This window comes from Myotis daubentonii, chromosome 6 (assembly GCF_963259705.1).
Source record: "Myotis daubentonii chromosome 6, mMyoDau2.1, whole genome shotgun sequence".
Classification (NCBI taxonomy): domain Eukaryota; kingdom Metazoa; phylum Chordata; class Mammalia; order Chiroptera; family Vespertilionidae; genus Myotis; species Myotis daubentonii.
In genome coordinates this window covers 78,556,418-78,563,345 of record NC_081845.1, presented here as the reverse complement: position 1 = coordinate 78,563,345, position 6,928 = coordinate 78,556,418, and positions in this window count along the sequence as shown.

Sequence of the window (6,928 nt, the reverse complement as noted above, 5' to 3'; positions counted from 1 at the left end):
AGAGATTAGAAATGAGCAGATCATGCCTGGTAATTCCTAGAGTGGATGCTCTTCCCAGGAGTACAATGCTCAGGCTGATCCAATATCCAAGCTGATGAGGAGTTACCCAGGCCAGATTTTCAAAAACAATCAGATACATACAGCATTTGATTTTTTCCCTAACACAGCTATAACAGACTACCACAAATTGGTGACTTCTTCTATCTCCGGGGCAGATTACTCCAACCTCCGCTTTCAGTCCTCACATCATGCTATCCTCTTCTGTCATCAAAGCTTCCTCTGCCTCCCTCTTATAAAGACACGTGTGACTACATTTGGGGTCTACCATAATAGTCCAGGATAATGTCCCATCCCCATAGCCTTTATTTAATCATATGGACAATGGCTCTTTGCCATTTAAGGTAACACTCACAGGTTCCAGGAATTAGGGCCTAAGTATCATTAAGGGTCATTATTCAGCTGACTACCCCACACAAGAAATATTTTTAAAGAAGAAAACAATCAGACAGGCTCTATAGCACTATAAAAACAATGGGATGTTATAGTCTCTTGATTACTGAGAAAAGAATTTCTGAGATCGTTCTTGTTTTGAACATGAGGTCATCGCCGTTTTCTAGTAGCACAGAGTGCTTATGAACAAGAGCTCGGGCAAATAAGTGAAACCAGAGATTCAACTCTATTCGGCTTCAGAATAATTACAAGGCATGAGATCATTTTCATTCAGTAAGAGTGCCCAGTAATCTTTGAAACTTAATAGTAGAATTTTAAAATGTACATTTCCAAGAAGCATTTTTCTTGCCTTGCATTATATATCTTAAAATTTCCTACTTTTTTTTCCTGAGAAATGCACACAGTTGGGCCCTGTAATTATATAAATATAGGGGTGGGCAAAAGTAGGTTTACAATTGTGTGTATGTGAATCAGAGTTTATTTTTGTATTATTTATTATTGTATTATTATTATTAAATTACTTTTGCCCACCTCTGTATAGAGTGGAGCAATCTGGGAAGCTGCAGTTCCTGAGGATTAAATTGCTTTGTAAAAGGTGATTTTAATGGTCATTTATACTGTAGGCAGAGTTGCATCTCTGCAGACAATGTCTTCATAGAAAAACTAGAAGCCTGGTGCACAATTTTGTGCATGGGTGGGGTCTGGCCAGCCAGCCCAATGGGGGCCCATCGAGCCGGGCTGGCAGTGGGGAGGGGCCACGGGCAGTTGGCCAGCTGGCCCTGCCCCCGATTGGAGGGGGGCGAGTGGGGACAGGGCCAGCTCAGGGAAGGGGCCGCAGGTGGTTGGCCAGCTGGCCCCACCCCCAATCAAGGTGTTTGGGGCCAATCGGGCCTGGATCAGGCTGGTTGGCTGCCGCAGTGTGCGTCACAACCACTGGTCATTCGGTCGTTCTGGTCATTCCATCGCTCCAGTCACATTTCATATATATATATATATAGATGCCTTTCTAACTCTCAAGGATATAGAGGCCTCTCAAAATATTAAACATAGAACTACCATATGATCCAGCAATTCCACTTCTGGGTATATCTGAAGGAAATGAAATTACTACCTAGAAGAGATAGCTGTACACCCATGTTTATTGTGCATTATTTACAATAGCCAAGACACAGAAGCAATCTAATTGTTCATTGACAGATGAATAGATGCAGAAACTATGGTACATATATAATGGAATATTATTCACCCATAAGAAAAGAAGGAAACCCTGCCATTAGTGACAAGATGGATTAATCTTAAGGGCATTCTGCTAAATGAAATCAATCACAGAAAAATGAAAATACCATCTGATCTCACATGTGGAACCTAAAAAAATTTTTTTTAATTAAAAACTCAAACTCGCCGAAACCGGTTTGGCTCAGTGGATAGAGCGTCGGCCTGTGGACTGAAAGGTCCCGGGTTCGATTCCTGTCAAGGGCATGTACCTGGGTTGCGGGCACATCCCCAGTAGGAGATGTGCAGGAGGCGGCTGATCGATGTTTCTCTCTCATCGATGTTTCTAACTCTCTATCTCTCTCCCTTCCTCTCTGTAAAAAAATCAATAAAATATATTTTAAAACAAACAAACAAACAAAAAAAACTCAAACTCATAAAAGCAGAGAACAGATTGGTGGATGCCAGGGTGAGGTATGGGGGGAGGGGCAAAAGTACAAACTTCCAGTGATAAAATAAGTAAATTATGGGGATGTAATATGTCATGGTGACTATCCTATATAATAAAAGGGTAATATGCACAAAATCGACAGAACGACCAGTTGCTATGATGCGCACTGACCACCAGGGGACAGATGCTCAACGCAGGAGCTGCCCCCTTGTGGTCAGTACTCTCCCACTGAGGGAGTGCTGCTCAGCCAGAAGCCAGGCTCACGGCTGGCGAGTGCAGTGGCGGTGGTGGGAGCCTCTCCCGCCTCCGTGGCAGCGCTAAGGATGTCCAACTGACGACTTAGGTCTGCTCCCCACAGGCCTAAGCCATCAGTCAGACATCCCTCGAGGGCTCTAGGACTGCGAGAGGGTGCAGGATGGGCTGAGGGACTACCCCACCCCCCGAGTGCACAACTTTCTTGCACCAGGCCTCTAGTTGTTAATAATTCTGTACTGCATATTTGAAAGTAGCTAGGAGAGTAAATCTTAAAAGTTCTCATCATAAAAAAAAATATTGTAGCTATGCATGGTGACAGATGGTAACTAAAATTACTATGGTGATCACTTTGCAATGTTTTTAAATTCCAAATCATTATGTTGATGATTTGGTAACTAATACAGTGTTATATGTCAGTTATACCTCAATTTTTTAAAAAGGTACCAACCTCTAGTTATATAGATAGATAAGTTCTGGGGATCTAATGTACAGCATGGTGACTACAGTTAACAACACTGTATTATATATTTGAAAGTTGCTAAGACAGTAAATCTTAAAAATTCTTATGACAAGAAAAAAACTGTCACTTTATGAGGTGATGGGAGTTAACTAAACTTACTGTGGTAGTCACTTCACAATATACATATATCAAATCACTATGTGCCGGGAGCCAGTCCATCCTTGCTGTTTCAAGGGACCTGGCATATATGGCATACGGTTCTTAATATGTTTGCTCACCTTCTTGGCGCTGTGTTTTAACCAAGGTCACCTCTCCGAGAAAGGTTGAATCCCCAGGTAGGGATTTTCCCCTGAAGTTAGGGAGGGAATAAAACCCCTCAACTAAGTGCCAGGCGGGTAATTAATCCCTTTAACTACGAACAATCATGCTTAAACTACATAATCTTTTCTCCCTGGAATGGAGATAAGAAACACCCTAACCTTTGTAATAGAGATTGATAGGATTAAATCAACTGGTATAAATACAGTTGTAACAAGACAGAAAGACTCAGAACTTAGAACAGAATCAAGAAGACAGAACCTACACGGAGCCTAGAGACAGAAGAACTTCGCTGGAGAGAGCATGCCGGAGGATCCTGGAGAGGGACTGGCCTCGGAGCCTAGAGACAGAGCCTAGTGGGAGAACATGGCAAGGGATCCTGGACTGAACCTGACTACAGAGATTGGCAGGAGAACCTGACTGGAACCTGGACACTGAACCTGACTGGAGAGCCTGGACAGAACCTGGCTGGAGAACCTAGCGAGGGAACATGGCTACAGAACCTCGCTGCAGATGCTGGCTGGAGATCCTGGCTAGGCTGCTGATCAACTGAACGCTGTCTCTGTGTCATTCCTTCTTCGCCGACTCCGTCCACACCTTTGGGGACCCCTGGACCTGCTGGGGTTCGACCCCGGCAACTATGTTGTACACTTTACACCTATACAATTGTATATGTTAATGACATCTCAATAAGACTTGAAAAAAGTAAAACAACCATTTTATTTTTATCACAAAAAATGGGGAAAGGCTCAGCTGAGCAGTTCTCTCATGGGCTCTCTTGAGTGGGCTGGCTTCATGGGTGTACAACCTGGGCAGTCTCATAGGGCCCTGTGCTTAAATGGGTCCTATGCTTGACATTCTTCATAACTTTTGACAAGAAATGACACACTTTAATTTTTCACAAGGTCCCACAAATTATGTAGCCAATCTTGCTCTTGAGGTTGCATTCAGATACAGGTTAGGGCTACATTCAACTGAAGTCCCTACTAGGCTGAGTGTGCAGAATGTTTTCCTCACTTGGCGGTCGACGGGGAGCTCACCGAGAACTCCCAAGGAGAGCATCTACACATGGCCTTCCCAGCAGGGCAGCTGGCTTCGCCTAAGAGCACCCCAGTGAACCAGGTGGAAGCTGCATAACCTTTTGTAACCTAGCCTTGAAAATCATAGAGCCTGACAGAAGTTAGCAGGCCTCTACCTGCAGGTGGCTAAATGGAGCAGGGATTGGTTGTTCAAAACCAGACAATTGCTCAGTGAATAGAGCGCACTGACCACCGGTTTGGCTCGGTGAATAGAGCGTCGGCCTGTGAACTAAAGGGTCCCAGGTTCGATTCTGGTTAAGGGCATGTACCTCAGTTGCAGGCTCCTCCATGGCCCTGGGGCCCTGGTCAGGGCTCATACAGGAGGCAACCAATCGATGTGCTTCTCCCAAATAGATAGTTCTCTCTGTCTTTCCCTCTCTCTTCCACTCTCTCTGAAAATCAATGGAAAAATATTCTCGGATGAGGATTCAAAAACAAAAACAAAAAAAAACACAGACAGTTGACCAAGGTAGTGAGCAACCTTAGGAAAAATTGGAGGGAAATTGAGTATGTTGCTCAGAGATTTCCAGAAACCTGTGGGTAACAGAGTCTGGTAAAGGACTGGGCTTCTATACACAAGGCAAGGTGAAGGCCATTACAATCTGAGGTGTTTATGGAAGTGGTGAAGTCAAGGACCTATTGGTTACATTTCCAATGAGCTTTTCATAAAACTTAAAATTATAATTGTAGAATTATGCAAATATCAAAGTTAATGTGCTCTCTCTGACCACTCACAGAGAGACTGATCCTTAGAGAAGATTCCATGGTTCAGAGATTCTAGTCCAGGCAAGTGACTCCTGACCCATCTCTACAGAGAGGCCATGTGGCTCGGTGATGAAAGGCAGGTTTCTACCACCAGATGACTATTGTAACCTCAAGAAAAGTACAAACTCAGTTTCACCCATACCATGACATGAATTAGCAGATCCTAAATCACAGAGATATATGACAACTGAATGACTGAATGCATGCAAGTCAGAAGACTGTCTACTGTGTTGTAACCATTAAACAAGTACTGGCTTTCATTACAAAGGGTTCCAGCCTTAATGAAAATAATAGGAAATCCCTTGGTATTCACCTTCTGTATAATAGGAGTAATTAATTAATTTCTTTCCCTCGTAAACACATATGACAAGAACTTCAATTCAACTAAACTCTTAAACCCAAATCATAATACTTAGCAGATTTTAAAAGCTAAGCAACATAGTTCCAAAATATATGTTTCTTTTATACTAAATTGCATCGTCTATGTGTTTTCAAATACACTAACCAGAAGTCTGGCATCCCATACACACGTAGGGGACTGAGCCCACAAACTGGGCATATGCCCTTGACCGGAGTCGAACCTGGGACCCTTTAGTCCACAGGCTGAATTGAAGCTCTATCCACTAAGCCAAACCGGCTCAGGTCAAACCTTGTTTTCTTAATGGAATCTCACTTGAGGTTTGAGATGACCGCAGAAGGAAATCAGGCATTTGACAAGTGGTCTGTGGGAGAGCTGGGGTTTTTCTCTTAGGTGTTGAAAAGCCAAGGAGTGTGGAATCAGCAGGTGCCTACGACACCAGGAAACTCTTGCCCGATGGACTAGTATTTTTAAGATTTTTCTGTGAGCACCGTGTCCCATCTGGGGAGGCCAGTCACACTCAGATCCCACTCCAGCATTCAGCCCATGCAGCCTATCCAGAGCTGGGCCTCCCAGGTCTGGTTTCTGTCATTCATGAGACTGTGGTTGTGGGAAATGGTTACATGGCTTCTGCTGTTGTCACCACCATAAACAAGGTTGGTCCTTGCCTGTAGGCCATGCAAAGGGCTGTGATAGCTCACTACTGACAGCATGTAAGGAAACCACAGAGGTAAGCCAGGGGAGTAGGAAGTCTTCAAGTTTTGTGATAGCCACAACCCCAGAACAACTCATTAATCCATATTTGTCTGATGCATTGATTTACATGACTTTGAAAACAAGAATTAGAAGGTGGAAGCATTTGTCCATAGGCCCCACTTGAGGTGGCCTATGAAACTAGTGAGTAACAACTGGGCAGAACTTGGCACTGTTCTAATGCCTGACATTCATTATTTCTTTTAATCCGCACCACAACCCTATGAGGGTAGTCGAAGAAACTGAGGGTCAGAGATACTAAGTACCTTATCCAAGATAGACTATAGATATGAAAACACACAGACAGAGAAGTTTAACATGGAAGGCAACTGTACATATATAGAGATAACCTCTTATTTACATTATATAGTTCACAATAAAGTAATCAAAACCTCTATAAGAATTATCTACTTTTTATAAGTAGAGATAATTAAAGGTCCAAATATAAAGGAATAACTAAATAAATGCTGGTTCCTCAACTTGAAAGGGTAGTATCTAGTCACTAAAAATTATTGTGAACAGTATGTGGAAACACAGACTATTACATTAAATATAATGTTAAGTTAAAAAAATTACCAAATACAGATTGCATGTATGCTACGATTTGCAGCCATATAAAGCATGTATCTACGAGACAGATGAGCAGAAGAGAAAGAAAAATAATAAGAAGTTATAGGATATTGTAAGGGGATAGTGGATGACTTTTGTGTTTTTTAATGCACTAAACTATACACTCACCATGTCGGGTGCTATTCTAAGCACCTTAGATACATTATCTTATTCTAGCCTATCAAAAACTCTGTGAAGTAGGAACTCTTGTCCTCCCC